This window comes from Emydura macquarii, unplaced genomic scaffold (assembly GCF_026122565.2).
Source record: "Emydura macquarii macquarii isolate MOO-44397 ecotype Brisbane River unplaced genomic scaffold, CSIRO-AGI_Emac_v2 contig_2768, whole genome shotgun sequence".
NCBI lineage: Eukaryota > Metazoa > Chordata > Testudines > Chelidae > Emydura > Emydura macquarii.
Window position 1 is genome coordinate 50,272,580 of NW_027132905.1, and position 27,079 is coordinate 50,299,658.

Below are 27,079 nucleotides of genomic sequence, written 5' to 3' on the forward strand. Positions count from 1 at the left end.
GGATCACTGCTAACCTGAGCTGGATCCATATCAGCAATCCAGAGGTGAAAGACTCCAGACAGGTTATTCCCATTCCTTGGGCCATACTAGTCCATCGTGTCTTAGCTCTTTGGACTTTCCAAACACAGAGGTTGGGGGGGGTGGGGGGGCTCTTTTGAAACACTGCCGCTATCCTAGCTAACCAAGGCATTTATGTCAGACCCATTCCCCTCACAGAAATGCCTGTCCCAGAGTCTCGCTACAGCTGTCACAGTTTGCAGTGTCTCTCCCGCTGTGGCGCGTTGAGTCCTGGCAATGCATTATGCAGAAAGAAGCATGTTTCTAAGAATCCGTTGTTAAAAAAAACCCTCTCCCAAAGTAGGTCAGCAATCATCTTCCGGTCAGCTTCCCACGCCAAAACACACTGGATTTCCTAGAAATAAGCCCCTCTTTGAAGCCTGTGGGCCAGCGGGTGGAGAAGGGCACTGACTGTTAACTATTAGAGAGAGGAAGGATGGTTTCATGATAAAGCCACTGGCCTGGAACTCAGGGAAGCTGGGTTCAAATCCTGGCCCGCTCATAACTTCCCTGTGAGACTGGGCAAATCACCTCAAAAGTGAACAGAAATGAAAGTCTGTGGGACTTGAAAGAGACAAGGTGGGTGAGGTAACGTCTTTTATCGGACAGACTTCCGTGTGAAGAAGAGACACGCTTTTGAGCATCACAGAGAACTTGTCTTCTCCACCACCAGCAGTTAAGTCCAATAAGAGATATTACCTCAACCACGTTGTGTCTCTCATGTTCTGAGACCAAAAGCCTTGTGGAGGGGGGGATGGGAGATGTGGGGTATCTTGACTTTAGTAACACTTTTGATACTATCCCACGTGACCTTCTTATAAACAAACTAGGGAAATACAACCTAGATGGAGCTACTATAAGGTGGGTGCATAACTGGTTGGAAAACCGTTCCGAAGAGCAGTTATCAGTGGTTCAGAGTCAATCTGGAAGGGCATATTGAGTGGGGTCCCGCAGGGATCAGTTCTCAGTCTGGTTCTGTTCAATATCTTCATTTAGATAATGGCATAGATAGAGAGTACACTTCCAACGTTTGCAGATGTTTGCGTTGGTCTCAGAGGAGCAGAGAGAGTTAGCCACTTAGGGCACATCTACCCTGCAATTAAACACCCCTGGGCCAGCCGACTCAGGCTAAGGGGCTGTTTAATTCACTGTAGACATTCAGGCTGGGGCTGGGGCCTGGGCTCTAGGACCTTGTGAGGTGGGAGGGTCTCAGAGCGTGGGGTGCAGCCTGAGCGGGGGTGTCTACTCCACACTTAAACAGTCCTTTAGCCCAAGCCCCGCTAGCCTGAGTCAGCTGGCACGGGCCAGCAGCAGGGTTTTAACTCTAGTGTAGACGTACCCCGAGACACTCTCCCTCTTGTAATGCCCAGGGACCACTACCCCTCCGACTGAAAATGAACAGACACTTCTTCCAAAGGGCATGTGGTCCTCCGTGCCTACCCGGGTTGGACCTCACTGTACAGACACAAGCCAGGGTTGATCCACATATAACCCACTGCCATTGCCTCGACAGTAGCAAGGGGAAAGGACTTGCCCCTTGCCCATGATCACCTAGTAGCAGAGCCAGGAATAGAATCCAGTTCTCCTGAGTCCCAAGCCACTTCCTAAGTACCCTGAGGCATGTGGACTAGCTAGTTTGCACATGCACCGTTTGTGGGCACAGGTCCCCTGATGAGGGTTTGTACCTATGCATCCCTGTGTGAGGGTGCAAATCCAAAGTTGCACGCCCACACCAGGGCACTTGCATGCCTAAATTGCAGGTGTGGAAGCATAAGCTGTGGAAGATCCAGCCCCCCAACTTTGAGTTTACTGAGTCCCAATTTCCGTTGTTGCCAAATTACTGCATCGACTCCCCCAGACATGCAAGCCCAGATGGGCAAATGAACTCAGAACCCAGCAGCTCCCATTTAGAACAGCACGTGCTGAGCAACTGAGAAAAATCAGGCCTGTAACCACAGGACTTATTGTACCTACTCATTCAGCTGTCTGCGTCTTCTCTGGATCAAAGCACACAGCAGCATTTCACATGTACACACACACACCCGACCTCCTTAGTTGTTAAACCCCCACATTCAAATCCCCTGTCTTTAGAGCCGACCCAGGATAATGCAAGCACCTAAAGCAGTCTGTTCCCAGCACCCTCCTTTGTTAATCAAGCATTTGATAAATACCCCATCTGCTGCCTTTGGTCAGCGTTCCCCACGGATCAGCCAAGCTGCATTGTGCATGGAAAAGAGTTACATGCCTTCCCATTCACACGGTACAGTTGGCTCCTATTTTCATAAGGCAACAACCCCAGATTCACACCTCCCCTCCCAAAAAATCGGGGGGGGGGGGGGGGGGGTTTGAAATCCAAATCCAGAGCAGACTCAAAATCCGGGACCCAAACGCCCCCCAACTATGATACTCCCAAAATCCAAATCCAAATGTTCTGCTTGGAGCCCATCTCTTTTCAAGATATTTGGGGTAAGATGTTTCCAAGTTTTATTTCTTATTATTTATATTTCAAAAGCACCTAGAAGCCCCACTGGAGGCTGTGGCCCCACTGAGCTAGGTGTGGGACACCCACATAACAAAAACGGTCCCTGTTCCAAACAGCTTATAGCATTCATGCACAGGAGAGGCAACGCCGGCCTGATTATTTCCATTGTACAGATAGGAAAATGCGGCACAGAGAAATGTAAAGCTGCACAAGGAACCAGCAGCTGAGATGGGAACCGAGCCCAGTGCCAGATCAGTGCCTTAATCACAACACAAAAACACTCTGACTCTGATACCCTAACCACTAGACCAAACAGCCTGTATTCCATTTTTATGGAGCGTGCTATGGAGCTGACCTGGGTGGTACGTTCTTCCTCCACCTTTCTCCATTTGTCTGTGGCCCTCCACCCCTCTTCCTGGGGGCGTGGGAGGGGAAATGCTTTCTGCCCACATCTGCTGTCAATATCACATTAAAATGAAAAGAAATGCAATTAAAATAATAAATAGGTTCTAACCACAATTGATTGTTCTTCAAATACATCCGAGGGGCTGGGAATGAGCAAGCTGTGGTTGAGAACTCGCTGGGTCCTGCAGGACTGAAGCTCTACACGCCCTTCCTGTAGCAAGCCGCTGTGCAGCAGGAGTCTTGCAGCCGCTGGGACCTTTGACTCCCTGTTGCCCGGTTGATGTAGAGCTGCCCCCGCGAGGGCTGAGCTGTGCAGTGAGAGAGGGTGATAAGAGGGTTGGGTGGGGCTGGAGAGTCCAAGGAGGAAAACCCCATCGGCTCCATCCCCATCCCTCTGCAACGGTTTTAATCCCCCACCCCTTCGTTTTCTGTAATGCACACCCGCCGCCACTTTATTCATGAAGATTTGCATTGATTTTGCCATAAAATGTTATGAATTCTGCTTGTGGAAAAATAACATTGATTCTTCTGCCTCTAAATTTGTCTCCTGGCTGTATGGTCCCTTAACGGCTTTCACCAAGATTTACATGGGGGATTTCAGGGAGCTGGGCGTTTTTCTTTCTCCGGTCTATAAAGTTGCTTCTGCGTTCAGGAACTTTGCTCTTCTGTAAAGTTGTCTGGGGGTCTGATCCTCCATTACCTTGTGCCTCCTGGGCCCGATCCAGGGTCGCTCTGCACCTTGCATCTGGTTCTGAGCTACGCCCAAGCCTCTCTACACCAGCCAGGCAGCATAAAGAAGGCCTAATGTCAGTCTAAGGAGTGATGTGCAGCACTATAATTGTGTTAATGAGAATTCAACCCCCTGAGTGCGTCCGATAGCTGCTGTCTTGGTAAGCAAACTGGGGACGGAACCACGGACTTCCAGAGCTGCAACCTACTGACCATTGGGCTATACAGTCACTGGGGGGCATGGAGCCGGGCTCACGTCACACTCCCCGTCAGTACCCGGCCCAAGCCGGGGAAGCTAATGATCCAACCAACAACCCAAATTCAATGATGCATCCTTGTCACGTGCCACCCTAGGCACGCTGCGCGTACGCTAAGAAGATACAGTCTTTTATGCTGGTGGCAAGTGACTACAAACGACTCCTGTTCTTTTTTATTCCCCATTTTGCACTGAATCGGGGCAGCTTTAGCTGAGGTCCAGGAGTGCAATGGCACGCACAGAAATCAGGCCCCGATTCAGCAGTGTGCACTTGCACCTCTAGCTCAGGTTTGATCTGGCCAGCTCTTCTTCATGGGGAAGGGTGGCTGGGCCAAATCTGCGTGAGTGGCATTGCCAGGTTGCTACCCCCAGAGTGGAGGGCCAGGCCCCGCCCCACAGCACAGGAGCCGCCACTGCGGGGTAAGTGCCCGGCGGGCTGCCTTCCTCACCGGGCTGGCATTGGGGGCGCAGTGCGGGAGGTGGAAGATGCCGCTGTGGGTGGACAAGGCAATAATAAATTCCACGGCTCACAGTCCCCCTGGAGGCTGCAACCACCAGGCTCAGCACCCACGCTCCAGGCTGCTAGTTTAACAATTCAGCTGCGGTGTAAGTGCCTTTACTGTGTGGCCAGATCTGGCCCCAAGGTGAAGGGACCCAGCTCCCCATCGCCCAGATTTCACTCACGGCTGAGCCAGGTGGCTGTGAAATGCTTTCGTTCCATTGCAAAGCCGGGGTGCTGTTCTGCACCTGTCAGTGTGAACGCCTCGCCTGGCGATGGAGAATCAGGTGCCGCAGGGTGCTCTCCAGCCCCTGCTTTAGATGAGGAGGAGGGGAGACGGGAAAAAGTTGAAGGGGGAAGAGGGTGGAGAAAGAGGAGACACAAAATGGAGATGTGGAGAAGAGAAGCGGGGAGGGAGGGGGAAGAGGTCCTGAGTAGTTCTCACTTACACCAGTGTAACCCCACTGAGTTCAGCGAGGCAGCTCCTGATTTACACCGGTTTGTGCAAGAGCAGATTAAGGGCAGAGCGGGGAGAGGAGGGCAGAGGAGTTGGGGGGGCCTGGAGAGCACCACATCTAGGCAATGACCAGAAACACAGCCAGAGGCGGGGTGGATACGCTTATCTTATGGGATGCTCATGGGATAAAGCAGTAAGGCTTGTGAGATGTTAAACATGCAGCAGGAGGTACACAGCAGCTGTCCCCATCGCCCCGATCAGGGTGGATTGTGGAAACGCGGAGGCCAGCCCTTTTTCTCTGTGACGACGCAGGCCCCTATGTAAATCTACCCTGGTGCCTTTACTACCTACAATGGAGGGAGCCCCTTGACTGCAGACAGAGGGATTCATCCCACCTGCCTGAGCCCCAGGCCAACATAACAGCCCATCTACCCATCATGCTGTGCACACCTCAAACCCATCGGATGGCATGTAAATTCCATGTAAAATATTGCAAAATCCATCACTTGTTTTATATATCATGGGCCAGAGCCACACGTGGTGGAAATCAGCCTCACTCTATTGATTTCAAAAGGAGCTACCCCGCCGGACAGCAGCTGGGGACGCTGGCCCCGTTTCTGTATTTGTCACCTGCAGCTGACAGAGCAGCGCAATACGTCTTGTGGCGCAGAGAACAAATATATGATTAATCAAGGTGTGCGTTTCCCTTTGGGAGACGTGCAGAAACAGCGGCGCGGTTTGCTTTTAGCCAGCATCTTGCAGCAGTGGCTGTTGATTTATGCAGCGGCGTGGGGCCAAATGTGTTCACAGTTGCATGGATGTAAACCCCACATAACTGGTTGCCTTCAGTGGGAATATTGCCTGAGTAAAACACAGTATGAATTAAGGGTCTGAATGTGCAAGTCATACTCACGTGGAGTAGGGCTTATTGTTCAGTATGGAACAGCTCACCTGACCAGAGGCAGTGTTGCACAATGGCTAAGGCCCAGGAAACCTGGGCTATCTTACCAGCTCTGCTACTGATTGTGTGCTTCACCTTGGGCAAGTCATTTCCCATTCCACCCTTTGTCTGTGGCCTATTTAGACTGTGAATTTTTGAGGGGTTGTCAGGAGGTCAGACCGCCTGTGGCTTGGTCAAAGGAGTCAGGCTTAGTGGTCAGAGAAAGAGTCAGAGACAGGAATGGGAGCCAGGGATCAGAACTGGATTACAGAGTCAGGGAAGGCAGGAGCAAGACTGGGCATGGAGCAGGATCTAGGCTGGAGCAGGGCTTGGAATAAGGCAAGCCCAGGGAGGCAGAGAATCCATGGGTGCATGCATTGAGCAACCAGCAAGTTACTGCTGCTGGGCTTAAGAACTCGTCTGCTGCCTTCTTCGGATAATCAGGCAAGGCAGGTTGTCAGGGTGACTCATTTAGCTATCAGGGGACTGAACAGGAGCAGCTGTGGGGCCTCACTCCTAACATGGGCACAGATTATCTCTTATTATACCTATATACAGCACCTAGCGCAATGGAAGCCAGACTTTGGTCGGAGCCAGTCGGCGCTACCATAATAAAAATAACACGCAGAGCTGGGCAAAGGATGGAAGTTCTATTTCACAAAGGATTTGAAATTTGGCTTCATTCCTAACTGGAACAAAAAACTGAAAAATTTGAAATTCTCTGCACGGAAAACTTCCAAATGAAAGACCGCTTTGGGGGTCAGCCGCAATGTTTTCTTTCGACAAAAAGGAAACCTGTCAATTTTGACTTTTTTAAGGGTCTGTATTTCTCGGACAATATCCGCAACGATGCAAAGGATAAAAAAAATCAAAACAAATATAGTTTCAAAGTGGAAAATCAAAACGCTGCATCCCAAAAGTGTCAAAACGAGAGGCTTGGACTTTGTCAGAATCTTTTTGTCCAGTTCTCTTCCCAAGTGAAATGGGGGTGAAATCAAACTGATTTTGCGAAGCCTTTCAATTTCAATAGAACCACAGATTCGAGGTCTTTGGGCAATGTGTCCAATTCCCATTGAAACTGATTTGAGTTAGGTAGATGCTTAGATACTTGAAAATTCCACTCAGTTCCTATCTGCATCTCAGGTGACTAATACCTAAAAAAATCTGACCCTAAATCCTTTGAAATAAGCTGTGGCGACTCCTGATCTTAGCACTGAAGGTCCAGGGTTCAATCGCTGGTGATGACACTCCCGCTCGGGTGATGCTCTTCAATTGATTCTACTGGTTTTAAGCCCAATACCCTGTAAAACCTTATTACACATGTAGCCCGCTGACACCAATAGGAGCACTCGCATGAGTAAGATTCTGCAGGATCGAGCCCCTTCAGCACGGCTTCAAACTATCTTGTTCTAAAGGATCCCAGGAAGAGCAGCTCGTTTTCTCTACACAAGGCCTACGAGCATGTGTACTGTTTAAATACAGCATATATCACTGCAGATCAATAGATCTCTGTGTTTCTTAATGGACTTGATGCTGGCTTGTTTTAGAATCCTGTTAAAAATGTATTACCATTGCACTTTCTAATGTGCATTATGATAAGTTATTAATACACCCGGCTGCATTTATTAATATTTTTCTGAAATATTGATAACACTTTTTATAAATGGAAGCTTCACTCCGAGTCTAGCACAACAGGCGGGGGGGGCCTGCTGACTCTCGGCTCGCTGCGGTGATGCTGAGCTGTTTGCCATGGGAAGCAGCACCTCCTCTTCATTTCGCTTTCATTGTGTTTTAAGCAAGGGAATCTGAAGCTGCAGGTGCAAATGAGGGTAAGCTGGTAAATAAACACCCAGCCGTTGCAAAAAATGCATGGATACAGAACGGAAGGTGGGGTTAAGGCATCTTCCAAAATGAAGCCTTCGGTCGTGACTATGTCAGTGGTGAACATGGCAACCTCGCTGTGAACGACTCCATCCCATCAGTTCTCCCCTGAGCCGACTGGCCCTCCAATCACTTCCAAAGGTGACCCTCTTCCATCCACTGCCAATGAGCAAATTTTCAGTCCAAGGGAGGTAGGACAAAGTCTGATGCATGGATCTGCTTGGAAGGTGTGAATGAGTCTTCAAGAGAGTTCATACCTGAGCGCACTTGAGACGATGTCCTTCCATGGCACAATGCACAGAATTTGCACCAGTCGCTCTGTGATACCAGATACCTCCCCAGCTTTTGAGACCTGCGTTCTCTTAGGGCAGCCGTACTGGAGGGTTTCTCTTCCCAGCTCCCATGTGTGAGATCAATGGCCAGAGGACTTCAGAGAGGGTGGAGAAGAGACAAACACTTGCAAGTTATTCTTAAGGCAAAAACACTACAGAAACCACAGAGTAACAATAAACTGATCTAAAGACACACACACTAAACATCCCAGCCACCGGTCGTCTCAAGGTGCCTAGGAAGCCAAAGTTCCCAACACTTCTGCAAGGGTTGGGGACCCCCCTTGGCCGGAAGGTCCTGTCTGCTTGCTGGATCAGAAGAAAGGCCCCAAGTCAATTGAAGCCCAGTCTTTTTATAGTGAAAGCCTTTTCTTGATGTTAGTTTCTGGAAAACCCAGATTGGACCAGTCGGGTCCAGACTTCCCAGGGGGTGGTCCCTCTCTGGAGACGTTTACAACTGGGTGTTGCACCTTAATCACCCCTCCACACACACAAACACACACACAGTTGTTGGTGCCTGGAGGACTGGTGGTAACCCTCCTCCACTGGAGTTGCATATAGTCCCTGCCCCACAGCCATTGCATGGGACTGGAATATCTGTCACAGCGTGCGCTGGTGGACAGAGTGCCAGACTGGGAGTCAGGTGGTGTCTCTGCTATTCTCCGCTCTGCAATGACTTGCTGAGTGAGCTCTGGCAAGATGGTCCAGCCAGAATTTTCAGACGTGATCAGTGATTTTCAGTGCCTCCGTCTTCTGCGTGCCCAGCTCGTGACCCGTGTGCCCAGCCGCGCCCACAACGCCAACTGCAATCGACGGGAGCTGCAGATGCTCAGCGCCTCCGAAAATCGACTCTAGATGTACCAAACACAACGAGGCCCCTTTGGCCTCTAGCCTCTCTGTCTCTTCCTCTAAGACAGGGATAGTCGCACTTTGCCTGCCTTTGCAAAGTGCTTGGAGGTGTGTGCATGGAAAAAGCTACAGGAATGTGAGGGATTGTTATTACTTATAACAAGACGCTTTGCTTACAGGAAGGGACTTGACTGAAATAAGAAGCTGTCGCCCCACCAAATCCTTTTCTAAAACACCGTCATGAGAAAAAAGAGGGTAGATGAAGAAAGGGAGGGACGGACACCAGCTTGGCAAAGGAGAAGTCCCCATATGTTCCCAGATTGATTACACTTGTTCTGCAACCTGGGTGCTGTCTCTTCCAAATGTCCCAGTGCTAATAACAATGTTGGCTCTGGGTAAATCACACCCTGGCACCAAAACCGTGCTCTGTTCGGTAGGCAATTGATGTTCCTCATTGCTGTTACTCCCTCCCACCCCCTTGCCCAAAAGATCTTTATTTCTGGAAACAGTCCCAGAATGACTTGTTTTCCAGGCGCCTGGCTCTCTCTAATGTCGCACCTGCCCATGCTGGACACACTGTGTTGTCAGTAGGCGGCTGACTTTTCAGCTAGACAACACATTGCGGGGAAGAGTCACAATGTCATGCCCTGCACATAAAGAACTTTCCACTAGGTTGCAGGCCTGTGCAAAGCCCCAGCTGCTACCTGGGCTCTATGCAGTTAGCAAGACACGCTGCAGCGTTAATAAGAATACTTTCCACGTCTTGCCCCTAGGATCTCAAAGCAAGGGAAAGGAGCATTATTCCCATTTTACAGATGAGGAAACTGAGGTACAGAGCAATTTCGTGACTTGTCCATGGGCACATGGCAACTTAGTGGCAGAGTCAGGAATAGCTCCTAGGTTTCTTGACTCCCAATCCAATTGGTTGAGCCACAATGGGACGACCAAGACCCCTCTTATTTTTCTTCCCTTTATTTCCTTTACCTTCCGCCAGCCAAGAAGGCCTGGCGTTCCCTCTGGAGTCCATCGGAACCCTTCAATTAGAGGACACTGCTCAAGAACAGGGGTTCCCCCTGCACTGTGTCCACCTGTGGTAGCAGATGGCATCAGACACAAATGCAGCTTTGTGCTGGACACTGATGCAGTTTCCCATCAGGGAGCGTCTCTTTCATGGGACTCAGGAGCTCTGGGGCCCTTGCTTGGGTGAGACAGCAATAACGTACTTGTCCTCACCAGTTTGAGTTCCTGATTTTCTCCCCCTCTGAGCGTTTCAGGTTACGGGAAGTGGCATGTGAAATTTAAGATGCACAAAGAGGATCAGTATCAGTTCACCTCCGTTCCCAAGTTGGAATTCAGATGCACCATCCAGAGCTGCAGCGTTTGGTTGCTGGCAAGCGTAGGGAAGGAGGAGGACGAGGCAGCGCTCAGTTCACAAGGTTCACAGGGGGAGGCTGGGATCCAAACCCAGATCCAGTTCCTAATTTCACAGCGGGGCTCTAGCTCTGTAACCAAAACCTCCGAGATGAACTTTCCCCTAATTCTCAGAATCTGCGCTTTGCGACTGGGGCAGGTTGGAATTCAAAAGCTAAACAGGGTTGGGGCCTGGTTGGGAGGTGGGCAGGCGACCCCACACCGAACAGCAGGGAGTGGTGGGGGGTGATTCAGCAGGGGGAAGGCTTCCTTTGACGCGGCACCATGTCAGTGATGCAGGGGGTGCTGCCTTTTCGAGGAGATGTAAAACCGAGACCACCTGTGGGCTCTGGAACTCACGCTGACCTATCGAGTCCAGTTGTCTGGTTACCACCTTTCCCAGCACAGGGGTGTAAATACCTACTGCCACCGCAGCATGCAAACGTTCGCCGACGGCTGGCTGCCTGCAGATAAAAGTCAGCCGCCTCGTGGCTCGCTTTGTTCATGGTGGGCACATGGTGAAGTTAGTCCCCCTGCCTTTCCCAGCTGGGCCAATGCTGCTGGGCAGGAGTGGGGGGCACTGGCAGAGCTGTTGGGGGAGGCAGGATTGGAATAGCAGGAGGTGCTATAGATCAGGTCTGAGGTGCATCAAGAAGGCAGTGTCTATAGACAGTGCAGTCCATGCAGGAGCTCTGCCACTACTCAGGCATTATTCTTTAAAGAGCCCACTTACCCTATACACTGCCATCCCGCGCCCGGCTGGAAGAGCTCCCTGGATGGAGCGTGGTGAGTCCCCGAACCCCAGCTTTCTGAGGAGAATGTAGAGCTGAACCTGTTGTCAGCATTCGAAGGTGCACAGAGCCCACGAGGCAGAGCCGGGCGGAAGAAGAACTATTTTCGACACTCCATTCCCATAATGGATGTGAAGGGAAGATGAACTCAGTCTGCCTGAACACCTTAGAGGTAATGGACCGGCGTTCCCAATCTAAAGAAGCCTCCTCGGGAGAATTACGCTTTTTTATTGCCATTTCCCATCAGCGAAGCTGCTCAAAGTGGCACTTCGGGAGCTAATGAAGGGGGGATTGTTAAGCACTAGGCAGAAGGATACCGGGCGAGTTCTGAAAGAAGTTCCGGCCAGGAAGCCAATGAAATGAAGATGAAAGCTGGGAGGTGTTGTCAGAACTGAAGTGATGGGCGCATTTCCCTTCGTTTGTCTAGATTTGGAGGAAAGAGATTTGCCCGGTAACGGATCAGCGCCCTCAAACTCCATCGCTAGGCAGTCATTCAAAAGCAATTTAGGACAAGTGCATATCATTTAAAAAACACTCCTATTTGCTCTCTGAGGATATAGTTGCACGGGATCTTGCATTCCTGCCTTCCCCACTCCCTGCACAGAGGTGTGATCTGGGATTATTTTTATTTGGCACGTCAAAACATCGCAAGTTGCTCAGAAAAGGGAAAAAAAAAAAGGTCAAGCGACTCTGATGTGAATCCACAGCCAAGCAGTGTCCATTAGTCCTGTTTAAAAGGGAACCAATTTGTACAGTGAAGGCATCCCATTAAGTCATTTTATGTGGTGACACTTCTCATTATGCCTCATCTCGCATGACATTATTGCTTTCTGCCACCTTCCAAGGGAGCAAGAGAGATGCCCTGTTACTGCCACGAACACTTTACCTTTTTGCAGTAGCTGGAAATCCAAAGTTTGGGCATAGGCAAAGATCTACCTTTGGGCTAACAAGCCGGCTGTGTCCAATTGTCACATGTCCAGGGGGGAGAAGAGGCTTAAATCAGTGATACCACGGAATGCACAAAAGACGAGGTTTAAAACATCAGATTGCCAGGCGATCAGAGACGTAGATGTGCCTTCACCTGTCAACATGCATGGCAGTGGACCTTAGGGAAACAGACGTGGTGGATGCCAGCTATAGACATACGGGCTTACATTTTCAAAAGTGACCAGCCATTTTAGGTGCCCAGCGTGAAGCACCTCTTACTGTCAGAGGGCGGGTGCTAAGGCACTTTCTGCAAGTCGGGCTCCTTTTAAAGTACCCATGCTAGGCACCCTGACTGGTTAGTCATGTTTGGAAATGCTGGCCAAGCGGCCTGGGTAATCCTCATCTCAGGACTCCTCAGACAGGGGGAAGGGCAGTTTAAATGCCCAAGATGTAGGGAGAATACTTGATCAGCCAATATTTTTGGAAGTCACTCTGAAGTTCCCTCTCTCAGGCATGGCATCGGGGGTATTGTGCTGGGGGAGCTGCCACCCTTTAGCTGGGCCATCGCCAAAGGGCAGTACAGACACCACGGCACTTATTCATCTAGCCAAATCCCAACCTGGGTAACTACACTCCACCTGCCCTGGACGTCCCCTCTCATTTCATTTCAGCTCAGCATACGGCATTTTTCTGTGTGGGGGGGGCTTTTTGGGGGGAGTGATGCTGGCTTGCAACTGCCTATCTCGTACGTAGACCTTTTCCTCAGTAGATCGCAAATTGCTTTAAAAGGAGGTCTGTTCCATTATCCCTATTTTACAGATAGGGAAAACTGAGGTGGGGAGGAAGTGACTTGCCCAAAGTCACCCAGCAGCAGAGTTGGGAATAGCTCCCCAGTCCACGGCCAGCCCCGCGAAGCCATGCTGAACATACAGACTCATAGACTTTAAGGTCAGAAGGGACCATTATGATCATCTAGTCTGACCTTCTGCACAATGCCTCACCCACCCCCGCCTGTAATAGACCCCTGACCGATGACTGAGTTACTGAAGTCCTCAAATCATGATTTAAAGACTTCCAAGGTACAGAGAAGCCACTAGAAAGTGACCTCTGCCCCATGCTGTAAAGGAAGGCAAAAAACCCGCAGGGTCTCTGCCAATCTGCCCTGGGGAAAAATTCCTTCCCAACCCCAAATATGGCGATCAGCTAAACCCTGAGCATGTGGGCAAGACTCACCAGACAGACACCAGAAAGAATTCTCTATAGTAACTCACAACCCACCCCATCTAACATCCTATCACAGGTCATTGGGCACATTTACCCCTAGTTAATTGCCAAATTAAGCTGTCCCATCATCCCATCCCCTCCATAAACTGGAGTCTTGAAGCCAGCTAGGTGTTTTGCTCCTTTGCTCCATTTCACTCCTCTGATGGTTAGAAACCTGCGTCTGATTTGAAGCCTAAACTTCCTCATGGCCAGTTTACAGCCATTAGTTCTTGTGTCCACGTTGGTGCTGAACTTAAATAACTCCTCTCCCTCCCTGGTATTTATTCCGTCTGATGTATTTATAGAGAGCAATCCTATCTCCCCTCGACCTTCTTTTGGTTAGGCTAAACAAGCCAAGCTCTTTGAGTCTCCTCTCATAAGGCAGGTTTTCCATTCCGCGGATCATCCCAGTTGCCCTTCTCTGCACCTGTTCCAGTTTGAATTCATCTTTGATAAACATGGGGGACCAGAACTGCACACAGTATTCCAGGTGAGATCTCACCAGTGCCTTGTATAACAGTACTAACACCTCCCTTTCTCTACTGGAAATACCTTACCTGATGCATCCCATGGGACTCCTTCATAGACCCAGCAAAGAGACCCTGGAGGCGAAAGCCAGAAAACGAAGGGGCTTGGTATGGCCCAGTAAGCCTGGCTGTGACCCTCCCGCACACCAGCTCACCGCGCAGAGACATCTCACGTGGACCCTGCTACAACACGGTGAACGTCCCGGAGGGCAGCGTAGCGGACTGCAGTTTGAAAGCGTAGGCGCTAAGCCGCACTCCAGGCTTTTCCCCATGCTGCAGCAGTGAGCACCCAGGATGCTGAGGCCTGGCAAGCTGGCGTTCTATAGATTCACACCCTAGCACCAGCGTGCCTCTGACCTCCAGCATTTTGTGCCGGACTCTAACATCACTAGAAGGGAGTAAGCAAAGCAGAGGGGAGAGGCAGATCTCAGAGACATCTAGTAGCACTGTTCATAATCCAACGATTGGAGCAACACCAGGTATATCCCTCCCTCCTCCCCCAGCCACCGTTAGCTGATTTCACACACACACCCCTTCTTTCCCATTCATATCAACTTTGACACACAGGCTCACGTGCGCTGGTGACAGCGAGTGACGGGGGCTGGGGGTATGAAAGGCAGGCGTCGCGAGCGCTCGCTGCTCTGAGACCGCAGCTCCCTCCCGCTCGCAAAAATATAATCACGTTATAATTATAAGTTAATTAAAGCAGAAGAGATCAAAGCCACTTTAGACAGATTAATGATACGATGAGTGCCAGAAATTTCCCTGTTTTCTGTATTAACCGCATTGTTGTCCTCCCTTTTAGCTCGTCTCCCTCTTTTGTGTTTGCCAGGCAGCCCTTTCATTCCCTTCTCTCTTTCTCTGCCTCTCCTGATGAATGAAGGATTTGAAGGCCTAACAGCTGTGGAGATTTGTGCAGGGAGGAGAGGAAACATTTACAGGATTATCAGAAAAATCAACATGCTTTTAAAAAAAATAGAGAGCCAGGGAAATTGCAGGCGCACAAATAGAGACAGGCTTGGCAGAATTCAATTTTTAAAAAAAAAGAATTTTGACAGATATCATCGATCTTTATGTTTAAGCGTTTTTTCTATTTTTATCGATCTAAATTTTCACAGTTGTCCAAAATTAAGGGTTTTAAGAATTTATTTGTATCAATTTAAATTTTCACTGTTGAGTGAAATTATGGGGAGGTCAGACAATGGGGAGGGAGTCAGACAATAATTATATAATGACAGTAGATGCTGAGATTCAAACTGCTAAAGCTGTATAGCCATTAAAACACAAACTGTCAGCATCATATGTCAAAAGATACAAAATAAACAGACTTAAATCAAACTCTATCGAGTTCTCAAGATACTTTGCCTATCTGTAAATTTCAATTATTATCGATGGAAATATTTTGTCATTGGTCTGTGTGTCTGCCTCGGGACTGGGTTCCACAGAGAAATAGACAGACAAAGAGCAGAATGATGGCTGTAAATGCGTGTGTGTTTATAGATACACATATTATGATGTCAAGGGCCATTGGCTTCACCCACAATCTGCCCCTTTAAAAGCCATTTATAAATGCAAGCCCTCCCCAGTGGAAACTCTTCCCCTCTGCCAGCAGTTCATTAGTGGAGGCAAATGACTGTACTAATTTATTTGTGATCGAATGCGTTTATGCTGTATGAGACACATGCCCCTTGGGAAGATAATTTCTCTGCGCTAAGGAATCCCATGTGATGGGGGGACACCCCGGCTTTGTTCAAAGACGACACGCTGAATAGGGGAGGGGCGGGTTAGGATGCACCATCTGGCTGGTTAGGAAAGCCACGCTGGGCACAGAACCCTCCCATGTTTTCCAGCGAGGAACTCTCCCTCGTTTTACTCTGAAGGATAGACATCACATGAGCCTCAGGAAGAGCAGTAAGGCAGGGCTGGGGCCTGAAGGCTGAATGAAGTTTTCAGAGAGCATGAAAAAAACTGCGCAGTAACCCTGACTTGATAGTTGATAGGGGGTTCTCTGCTCTGCCTTCCTCCTTGGGCCCCAGCTCATCACTGGCCTGCATCTCATGCAGTAATTTACCCCAGGGCACAATGGGAGCAAAATACCACCAGTCAGAAGGGAGAGCTCAGGGAAGGAAAGCTACAATTGCTAATGGGCTCGGGCCCTCTCTGAAAGCAGCCTGGATTAGTAAGTAAGCCAAGGCAGTTCAGCTCTGGGAAACATACGGCTGGTCTCAGCCTAGTCCCGAAAGCGTAGGTGCTTGCACCAGAAAACCACTATTGGGGTCAGCACGAAGCAGGCCCCTCGGCGGCAGCCCACCCCTCAGAGAGGCCCAGGAGCGAACAGGACGTGGTTCTATTGGCAGCGTGGATCGAAAAACGGGGCTTCCGTCTCATGGGAAATTCAATATTTGTTTTCGTCCCCAAAGGCGGCAAGAAGTCGAAGAGTGAAAGGTCACAAGGGACAAAAAGTTTCAGTTCAGAAACGTCCAAATGAAACACTGCAGGTCGACGTTAACCACCACTTTGCTCTGAGCCGCGCAGGGTGCCTTACGGGACTCTCAGCTGCAGGACTCTCGTGCTCCTTTTCTCCCCTATGGGCCCATGGAGTTCCACGTGAGTCTCTGCCGTGTCATGGGAATGCAGTCCAGCCAGGGAGCTGGGCCCAGAGAGGAGAAATGGGGACCTGAGAGAGCTGGAACTACAACTCCCAGGAGGCTCCATGACCGTTCAGAGGTGAACATTAACCCAAATTGTTCCATTTTTATTTTCCCAGCCAAAAAACATCACTGACATTGATCTTTTCCTCTGGAAAATTCCTGATTTCACAAAAGCCGATTTTCCCATGTGAAAATGTTTCATTGGAAATTTTTCTACCATGCCCATCTCTGACTCCTAAAGGCTATCCTTCCCTTCCATGCTGACTGGCATAGCAATGGGTGGGGAAAGCTTCCATTGTTGCTGCCCATTCAGTACCTAAACAGAAACCTTTATCCCCAGTGATGTCAATCCACCCCTTCCACTAACTCCACTTTAAACGAGAAAAGAGGCACATAAATGAGAATTTTTTCAGCTCATTCAGGCATGCCAATGACATGAGCATTCTGGGAATTTCCTCCCTCGCAGATGAGAGTGGTCAGATCCTGTTACTCTTCTAATAACTATTTAAACAGTTTTCATCATCTCCTATAAAAGTCTCCGTTGTTTTAAATGTTTCCCCACCTTCAGAATAGCCCTGGATCCATATATTATAAAAGCAGAACAACCGATGGACCGCAGTAAATTTCGCAGAATTAATTCCGTCTCAGGGATTCTGGTGAGAGGGGAATGAGCCACGTTCTTCCGGTTTGTGATGTGACCAGAAATCCTCCGCAGAATCATCCCCTCTTAAATCGCTGCAACCCATTCATTATTCCTGATGCGTTATGAATAGATATGATGTCACCCCGATGTACCCATCAATCACACCTACATAACAAGAAGGGCTGATTGACAGCTCAGGATAAGAGAGTAAACAGAATGCATAGCAGGCGGAAACGTTCTATCCATATAGCATTTTAAAATGAAAGAGAACAAATAACACAACAGCCTAATGCAAGGTTATCATGCAAAACGTGGATGCTGGTAAGCAACTTTGACGAGGGAAATCTGCTGCTCAGCCAGAACCATACAACAGTCCAACAGCACAAACCATCACTCAGTGCTAGTGACCACACCAGCTATTGCTTATTAGTTAGCCTCCCTTCTGTGAGCAAAGAGCCGTCTCCAGTGCCACCAGTCAGCAGCCAGTGCACCTGGCCACCAGGCCTTGGCAATGGGACAGTACCATGGGTCAGGCGTGTGACCAACTCCTGTCTATGGTCAAGGTCAGTACATCCGGGCTCGTCCTGCTGGACCTCTCTGATTAATAAACGCACCTGTCGCATCTCCAGACAAGAGCTGCAAGAGTGAACCGCAGTGCCGGAGCCAGTCCAGGTCCCTCTGCCTTTCTCTCAAGAGGCAGCATGATCCAGTGAATGAGACACTAGACTGGGAACCAGGAGACCTGGGTTCTTGTCCCAGCTATGCCACTGGCTTGTTTGGTGACCGTGAGCAAGTGACTTCACCTCTCTGTTTCTCCAGCTGTATTAGAGGGATGGAGGTAGTTGCATTATTTGTAAAGTGCTTTGAGATCTACAGATGAAAAGTGCTATATGAGAGTTAGGTATTATTAATGATAGCCAAGAGGGTCATAAGGGATAATTGTTTCTCTGCCTGCAGAGCCCTGAGATGCAGAATTCCACAGCCCCTGCCTCCATATCACTCAATATCTATATGAAGCTATTGAAAGAGCCAGAGAGACAACACAGGCTGATATGCCAAAAGAACATGACCACCACCCAGCTCTGTATCTCCTATATATCAAGCACCATCTCCCAGCTTCCTCAGTGCCTCTTCGAAATCAGCACCCAGATGAAGAGCAGCTGGCTGAGCATCACCTACACACCCCAACCTTCCCTCAAAAACCAAACAAGCTATTTCTCTCCACGGGTGTATTTCGGTGGAACTTATGACACTTTTCAACAGCACATAATGATGTCAGGCACCCGACTCTCACCGCAAGTCAGGAGGAGTCAGGTGCCTAACTCCCTGTAACTCTTCTGAAAATCAAACCCCTAGATAAGTGGCCAGATTTTCAAAACAGCTTAGCATTTTGCAACTGAGTTGTTTTGCATATCTGACCTTCAGGGCCTAATTAAAATGAGACCTCCATGGCCTTCAGTGAGCTTTGGATCAAGCCCATACTCTATTTAGTAAATTTCATTCCATAACTCTGGTCAATATCATTTCCTTAGATCTCTGCAGATCTGCTCTATGTTGTGGAGTCAGCATTTCAGCCTTTGCTTTCATGTCATCTGAATTAGCACGTAAGCCATCTTTGCTCAGCTTGTGTCCGATAGAGGTAACTTCCATCAAACCATTTTTTTCACATACCGTTAAGTGTCAGGCGTCTCTCTCTCTCTCTTGCTCTTTGCAAAACTTGCCCAAATCTTTCACTTGAAGGAACAAAGTGCCAAACTCATCTGAAAACACCATCCATTATAAATTCAGTGCCTTTTAATCCCTCAGAGAGCTGGGCAAGGATTCTCTGAATTCCCTTGGGAGCAGAACTAATACCTAGAGGCACTGGATGAAATTTGTTACATCCAATTGGTACATTGAAAGTTACTGGCTTGGAGTTTGATGCATCAAACTTTCCTTGACAAAATGCATGTCCTGCATCTAGTACGCGGAATATTTTTGGTCTTTAGTGCTTAGCTGCCACTTTTCCAACAGATTTCATTGGATAATATTCACGTTATATAGCTTTAGTTAAATCACATGCAAAGACAATATAGTATGGATATACTTTGATCCAGTTACAACCCCAGAAATCACTCAGTCTCTAGGTTCTTCTCCCTTTCCAACAACTCCCACAATTTCCACATAATCCATTTCCACTTGGACTTTTTCTCATAGGTTTCACTAGGGTCACTGATGGATCTTCTCCTCCCTGGCTGACATCCTAAGCCGTAGAAGGCAACAGAGAATCCTCCCCTCTTCTGCTCTGTGCTCTTTTCATGCCATTCTGTGGTGTTTATAGCAAACAGCTCTTTGACCAGTTTCATGGCAAGGGGCTTTTTAGCATTCCTACAGGCGGCACATCTCCATGTGCTAATTGCAAAGCAGTTTGCTTTCCAGTTGCAGCACCTACCAAGCGATCCGTCATGCTGCCTGGCACTGGGACGCTGCGAGGGAGCAAAGAACTAACGTCTGGCATAGCAGGGGTTAAAGAAAAGCCTTTGGGTTCAGCTAATCTTACCCCTCTATACCTGCAACCTGTCAGCCAGGGCAGCCACTTGAGGTAAGTAAGGACTTCCCTGCACAAGGGAAGCCTGCAAATAATCCCCAGCTCTGGGGCAACTGGATTAGCGGGGCCATGCCCCAAACTAAATAGACTTATAAGAAGTAGCCCAGGGATGTGGGTCTTGGCACCTCCACCCCTGCCAGGAGGGAGACTCATCCCCCTGTTTAGAGGTTGATTTACACAGAGCCCTGGGCTGGGACCCAGTGGAGAGGGAGGGCCCAGGTCCCCCTAGCATCCCTTCTGGCCTTACAGACGAAAAGCCCAGCGATCTAGCCACTAGACCACACGGCCGCAGAAGACCCTATCAAAGACACTCTTGGCTTTCGCTCTTCCACGTGTCTAGAAAAGCTATTTATGATTTAATATTTCCATTACATCTATGGCCGGTTTGACCAGACCCTGAGCAACCTCTGGACTTACATTCTTGGCCACATCTAAGGCCTGATTCAAAGCTTGTAGAGGGCAATGAAGAGGCTCCAGGAGGCTTTCCAGCAAGCTCCTAGTGCATAGACTTTTCTGCCAGTTGAAAGCCCTTTGACTCCTGTCAGGCTGTTATTCTGGTTACCTTCATCTCTAGTTTTCCTGTTTGAAATTATACACCCTGGCTCCGTCTGTTGCTAGGTCACTAAACATGCAATTCACCCTGGGGCCAGCCAATGCACCGATAAGGCTGGTTTAAACCCACGGCCGCACACAGGCCTTGTGCTATCTTTTCCTGTCACAGCGAGTCTCTCACTAACAGCCCAGATCTGCATGTGACCAGCTCCGCAGATGCCTGTGACTCAGCTTCCTGAAACAGTCTGTCCCTCCTTTCGTCCTTCCGCACATGAGTCCGACTTCTCTGGTGGAGTCACCCACCTCCCCACGTGCACACGGTGGAGTGTTCACCCAGTCACATGAGTGTCAGCTGGCTCCTGTCACTCTGGATCACAAGTGAAAAACAAAAAGGTTTCACAAGTCACATTTTCCTCTGGGGCCCCTCAAACACATCCCTCGCCTGGACCAGTTTCCCTTTATCCTCTTCCTCCTAAGTCTGTAACACAGACAAACGTCTGACTTGATCACACTCTAGAAGGACCTGCATGGGGATCAAATATTTAATAGTGGGCTTTTCCATCTGGCAGAGAAAGGTACAACAGGATCCAATGGCAGGAAGCAGAAGCGAAACAAATTCAGACCGGAAACAAGGCGTAAATTTTAACATTGAGAGTAATTAACAACTGGAACCATTTGCCAACGGTCAGGGGGGAGTCTGCATCACTGACAGTTTTCAACTCAAGATTGGATGTTTTTCTAAAGAGCTTCCCCAGGAATTATTCTGGGGGAAGTTCTCTGGCCTGTGCTGGACAGGAGGTCAGACTAGATGATCACATTGGGATCTGTGAATTACCAAGAACTCTCTGGGGGCTCTCTTTGGTTAAGAGGAAAAAATCCCCATTATAGCTTACTCTGTCCCGTTTTTTGTTTGTTTGTTTTGCTAGCCCTGTGTACTTGCCACAGCAGCACGGACTGGGAAGGGCGTTAGCACGGGAGTTGCTATGACAGCTCTCCGTTGCTAACCGGGGGAACCCCACAAGGGGACGGTTTAGCTGCCTTTATGTCTGCACAGCCAGATAAGCCAGAGCAGAGCTGATGATCTGGTCCATCTTGTTGACACTGGTCCTGCTCAGACACCAACACAGCAACACTCCAGACCTGTCCTTGCAGTGTGGAATCTCGGCCCTGGATCTTGCTTCAATCCTGGGTGCTCAGAATTCTCCCAGAAGGTGTCCCAGGGGAGTCAGAGGCAGGGGGGTGTGGAGGTACCATCGGCAGCGCTCCAAGGGTCAGTTCTGGAAATGCTGACGCCGACCGAAGAGCCTAGGGCAGGTCAGAGAGACCAAGTGGCATCATGTCTCTAGACGCGGAACTCCCGTCCATTGATTAGCCTGGCTGTACATGACTCAGTCTCAAGCACACGTGTGCTCTTGCACCCAGACACATACATCTTGGCTTCCAGCCGAGACGGGTGCCGTGTGCCTCTCCCGGTCGTTTTCGGAGTCGCTGAATAATCACAGTCATCTCTTCCTTCCGAGGCCATAGGGAGGGGGAGAGGAGACAGTCCATAACAGACTTTCTTTTTTTGCGGTGCTCTTCAAAGCCAGATCTCCACAAAGGTGGCAGGGTTACGGGAAAGGTTAATAAGCTCACACTTGTCCTGTGCTCCTCACAACAAAATGCCTGGAAGCTTACAGATGACATTTCATCCACATGAAAATGCAGTGAAGCGCCGGCCCTCCCCGAGAAAGAGGAATTAGCTGCTCCTGTGTAGATCATATTTTATAACATGTTCAAATAAACACTGATTTTGGCTCCCTGCCCAGGACGTCGAAAGCTTTTATCTCATAAGAAACGCTGGGGACTGGGTGAACTTTAAAAATCATAATCCCCCCGCCCCACTGCTAGGAAGGTTTTTTTTCTTGGTATCACATTCATTTCTCAAAAATATTAATCTCTCAGCCTCCCACCAAACTCCATTTCTCAGCCTAGCAGGGGCCGGGTGGGTGAGAAGGAAAAAGGGGAGACGCGATTAGCAAATGTTCTCCCCCTTTTATTTTAATGGGCTCCTACTTTGTTATTTTACTGTGGTATCACAGTAGCACCCAGGAGCCTCAACCAAGATCAGGGCCCCCATCGTGCTAGGTGCTGTACATACGCCTAGTCAGAGAGGTCCCAGAGTCTCAAAGGGAGCTGGTAGGAAAGAAACAAGTTGAACCCAGATCTCTTGAGTCCCACCCGAGTGCATAGCCTTTACGACCATCTATCTCCTTGCTTACTACCAGCCTTGGCTTTCAAGAAAGGCATGGAGAGGCTTGGATCAACACTAATTTTCATCTCCTGAGTCCCATGTTCAAATATCATTTCTCAGTCCTGACTGAAAATTCACGTAGGCAAGTCTCTCCCTCTTCATCACGGGGCTGATTCTCTGGGCTGCTGAGACTCTGCTGTTTCCACTGACCTTGTGGGAAGCTGTGGGAATTCATCCCTTCTGGAAATCAGGCCGTTATCTATCCACATGACAAAGCCACCAGGCATCCTAGCAGCACTTCGATGCAGGGGGCAGCGTGCGTTCCAGAGAGGCCAAGGAATATGCAGTGGGTAAGAGCTGAGATGCGTTGGCTGGGCCGTGGGACACCTTGGCTGAGGGGCAGCCCAGGACTGCAATAGCCGGCTGAGACGAATTGGCGGAGCTGTGAGGAGGAGTCAAAACTGCCCTGTATGCTGCAGGTCAGTGGGATGCCTGGGCAGAGCTGCTGTCTGCGTAGCTAGCACAGGCTTTGTCCAGCCAGCCAGCCCATCCCAAGCCACTACCAGTAAAATCCCTCCCAGCACTTGCTTAATTAGAACAATTATTTTTTTAAAGAATAGCAAAATCCCTTCATCTTGGACCTAAATCCACAAGGCTGGCAGACGGGGCCAGGATCTACACGGCTGCCACTTTGCCAGAGAAGTTGGTTTTTTCTCTCTCACCCCCCACCTCCAGCCCTTCCCTTCTTCCACAATTCCTTATGCTAATTTATGGAAATCAAACGGAGCCTGTTCCAAGTCAAAGATAATAAAGGAGAGGTATTAAAGGGGGGGAGGGGAGAAGAAAAGAGCAAGGGGGTGGGGTTGTAAATACTAATTGTTCTATAAAGAGAATGCATTTTATTTTCTTGCTAAAGGGAAGGTTATGTTTAATTAAATCTGCTTGTTCTCTGCTTATGGGTCTGGATTTCAAATGAGCTCTGAGCCTCTGTTACTAGGCGGAAGGAGGACACAGGCAGGCTTTCGAACAGGCTCTCTTCCCCGTGGGACCAGAGCCGTTTGTTACGCGCACTTTCTGTTGCGGGGAGGTGCTGCAGGGCAGGAATGGGAAGTACTGGCAGATCTCTGGGCAGTCCCAGTTCCTGGAATGTTGTGTCTAAGGGGAAAGAGGGACGGGCAAAGCCTTGTGAGTGTGGAGTTACTGGAACAGGAGGGGTGCGGGAGATCAGCCCGGCAGCGCATTGGCAGAGCACAGAGACCTGAACGAGGACTGTCACCTAATGTGCCCTCCAGTCATAAGAGCTAACGACTCCCTCTTCCCGTACTGGAACTCGGGCATGATTTCCACATTGCACTGACGGGCACAGCTGAAGGTTAGCAGAGGATGCCTTAGCAGAATTGGGTGAGGGACCAAGGACTGGAATAGCAGGGCGTACTAGAGGTCCGGGCTGAGGCGCATCAGGATCAGTGTTAGAATAGCAGGCCGAGGCTTTCTTTTTTTCGTTATGGAAAACCAACCTGATTTTTTATAAACACATTGAGAGTACGTGCCTGCTGGTTTTAAAAGCGCTCTTCCCTGCCTTCCATCCAGGCGGGGCTCAAGGACTGGATTCCCCCTGTCCCCAAACACCTCCCTCCTTTTGCTCATTTTGAAGTGCCCGATACTTCTCCTGTCCTGATGGGCACCCATGGAAAGGCCACGGGAGCAAACTCTGCTTGGGAAGGGGCATGGGCAGGTCAGGCCCGGTTTGGTCACTGAGCACAAGTCTGTACAATTGCCTCCCTGTGAGCCTAGTGTGCATAAAGGGTTCAATCGGAGCGTGCTCAGGGCAGAACAGATTAAGAGACGTTCCAGCGAGAGTGGAAAACAGAAGAATGGGTCTGTAAAGCAGCTGTTCATTTGACTTTTCCTGGCACTTTATGAATACAGTGTTTTGGGGGGTGAAAAATTAATTTCTCTCTCAGGAGACGCCAGTCGAGAAAACAAATGAGCTATTTATTCTAACTGGAAAATCTCACACGGGGGGGAAACACCAGCCCTGAGTCAGAATTCAGTTCACTCAAGGACAGATGGGCCATACAGCTAGGTGGGCTTAGGCGTGCCGCTGCAGTCTGACACCGCCATTGGCCGGGGGTCAGCAGGAAACCCCCCAACTATCCCTCCCTCAAAATGGCAGGGAACAGGATTCATGCTGAACGGGATCTGGTATTAGTCTGGTCAGGTGCTGTCTCCATCTCAGTCACAACCTCACAGTGTCCTGTGCTGCAGCCGCAATGGAGAGCTGTCTCTGAAATCCTGCTTCCCATCATCCGACCATAGCATCCTAGAAGATGAGGGTTGGAAGGGACCTCGGGAGGTCATCTAGTCCCACCCCTTGCTCAAAGCAGGGCCAACCCCAACTAAATCATCACAGAGCCAGGGCTTTGTCAAGCCGGGCCTTAAAAACCTCTAAGGATGGAGATTCCACCATCTCCCTCGGTAACCCATTCCAGTGCTTCACCACCCTCCTAGGGAAAAAGTTTTTTCCTAATATCCACTCTACACTCCCCCCACCCCACTGCAATTTGAGACCGTTGCTCCTTGATCTGTCGTCTGCCACCATTGAGAACAGCCTAGCTCCAGCCTCCCTGGAACCCCCTTTCAGGTAGTTAAAGGCTGCTATCAAATCCCCCCTCATTCTTCTCTTCTGCAGACTAAACAAGCCCAGTTCCCTCAGCCTCTCCCCATAAGTCATGTGCTCCAGCCCCCTCATCATTTTCTCTGCCCTCCGCTGGACTCTCTCCAATTTGTCCACATCCTTTCTGTGGTGGGGGGGGGGGGCCCAAAACTGGACACAATCCTATGGGTCTAGCTACAATATTCTACCTGTAAAGTACCTATTATCATGGCATCTGGAAGCACAGGAACATAGGACCAGACCAGTGGCTTGTTTCTGCAGTGGCCAGCACCAGCTCTTTCACAGAAAAAGTGCAAGAAACCCCACATTGCACACTTTAGGATAACCTGCCCTGAGAAGTTTCTTCCTGACCTCAGACAATCAGTGGCTGGCCTCTGCCTTGGAACACAAGAGTTTCTATCCCTAATACATTTTCATGCTAATTTATGTAACTGAGGCTGTTATTTTCTCTTTCCCTTTTCTGAATCCTGCTAAGCCCTTGGCCTCCATAATAGCTTATGGCAGCAAGTTCCACGAGTTATTTCATTAAAAGCTGATTAAGCACCACTGGCATCTGTCACAGGCTGGCTGGCCCTTTAAGGGGGTCATGGGCAGCCTTGCCTGTGGCATAGCAGTTATCCCCCAGCTGATCTTGATATGGTGACTTAATTACAAGTGACAGCAGCTGTGAAAGGATCAGAGCGGACTAATAGGGAGGGACAGAGGAGAACTCAGTCAAGAGAGGAGACCCAGCAGAGAGAAGCGATGGTGTTACCTCTCCCTGGGAAAGGCCTGGTGAAGGCAGGCTGGAGAGGGTCTGTAGGAAGCAGGTTAGGGTCCTACAGAAGGTCCTGAAGAAGGCTTTGGAGAAGCAGGAAGGTCCCTGAGAGAAGCTGCTGGATTCCCCTGTGAGGGGATGCAGTGGGGAAACCCTCTGGGAAGAAGGGCCTCTGGGGAAAAGCCCTGGGAGACGGTGCTCATTTTAAAAGCGTGTAGATGTATTCTGCAGGGGCAAAGAGCAGAGAATGTCAGCAGATCCCAAGAGGGGCAGAAGAATCATTTGTTTGGATATTTATTTGGATTTGCAGTTGAACTTCCATTACCCCAGAGGGGACGTGACCAGAAAGAGGTGACCTGGCTGGAGAGCTGTGCCATGGAAGATGTAGACAGACAGGGCCAACGTAGTGGTCCACAGGGGCACGAGAGATGAAGAGCATCTAGAACCCTGGGGTGCTGTGGGGGTGAGGGGTGGAACCGCTTCACGTATCCAAGTTCTCTGACGCCTTGAGAGGCGGCGTGGTGGAGAGGGAGTGCTGAGCCGCATGGCAATCCTTTCTCTCAGCTCTCAAAGGATTTGCGTGGTTGCAGTTTTAGTTGCACATAGCGTGCATCACTGTCAGACTTCACAGGTCAGCTCCCCGTTGGCGCCTGGTGGCAGGTCCAGGGCTGCGGGCACCAGTCTCTGGCTTTCGGGAACCAGCTGCACTTCCCTGCTCTGGTGCAGACACTGTGCGACTTTGGGCAAGTCACGCGGGGCCAGATTTTTAAAAGTATTTAGACGTTGCTGCACCCAATAGGATATAGGCTCCTAAATGAAAATGAAACTTAGGCTCCTAAATCAGTTAGGCCTTTAAAAATCTGGGCCTTAGCCTCTCTGTGCTTCAGTTTCCCCCCTTCTGTAAAATAGGAATAATAACGTTTAGCGCTGATCTACCCCTTTTCATCAGCAGACCTCAAAGCGCTTTCCAGAGAAGGTAAGCATTGCCACTCCTGTTTTGTGGAGGGGGAAATGGAGGCATGGATAAGGAACGTGACTTGGTCAAGGTCACTCAGCCAGCCAGTAGCAGAGACAGGAATAGAACTCGGGTCACCCGAGTCCCTGTCCTGTGCTCTGTCTGCTAATCGTCGTGGCCTACGTCACAGGAATTACATTAAATAAGTGCTCAGATATTGTG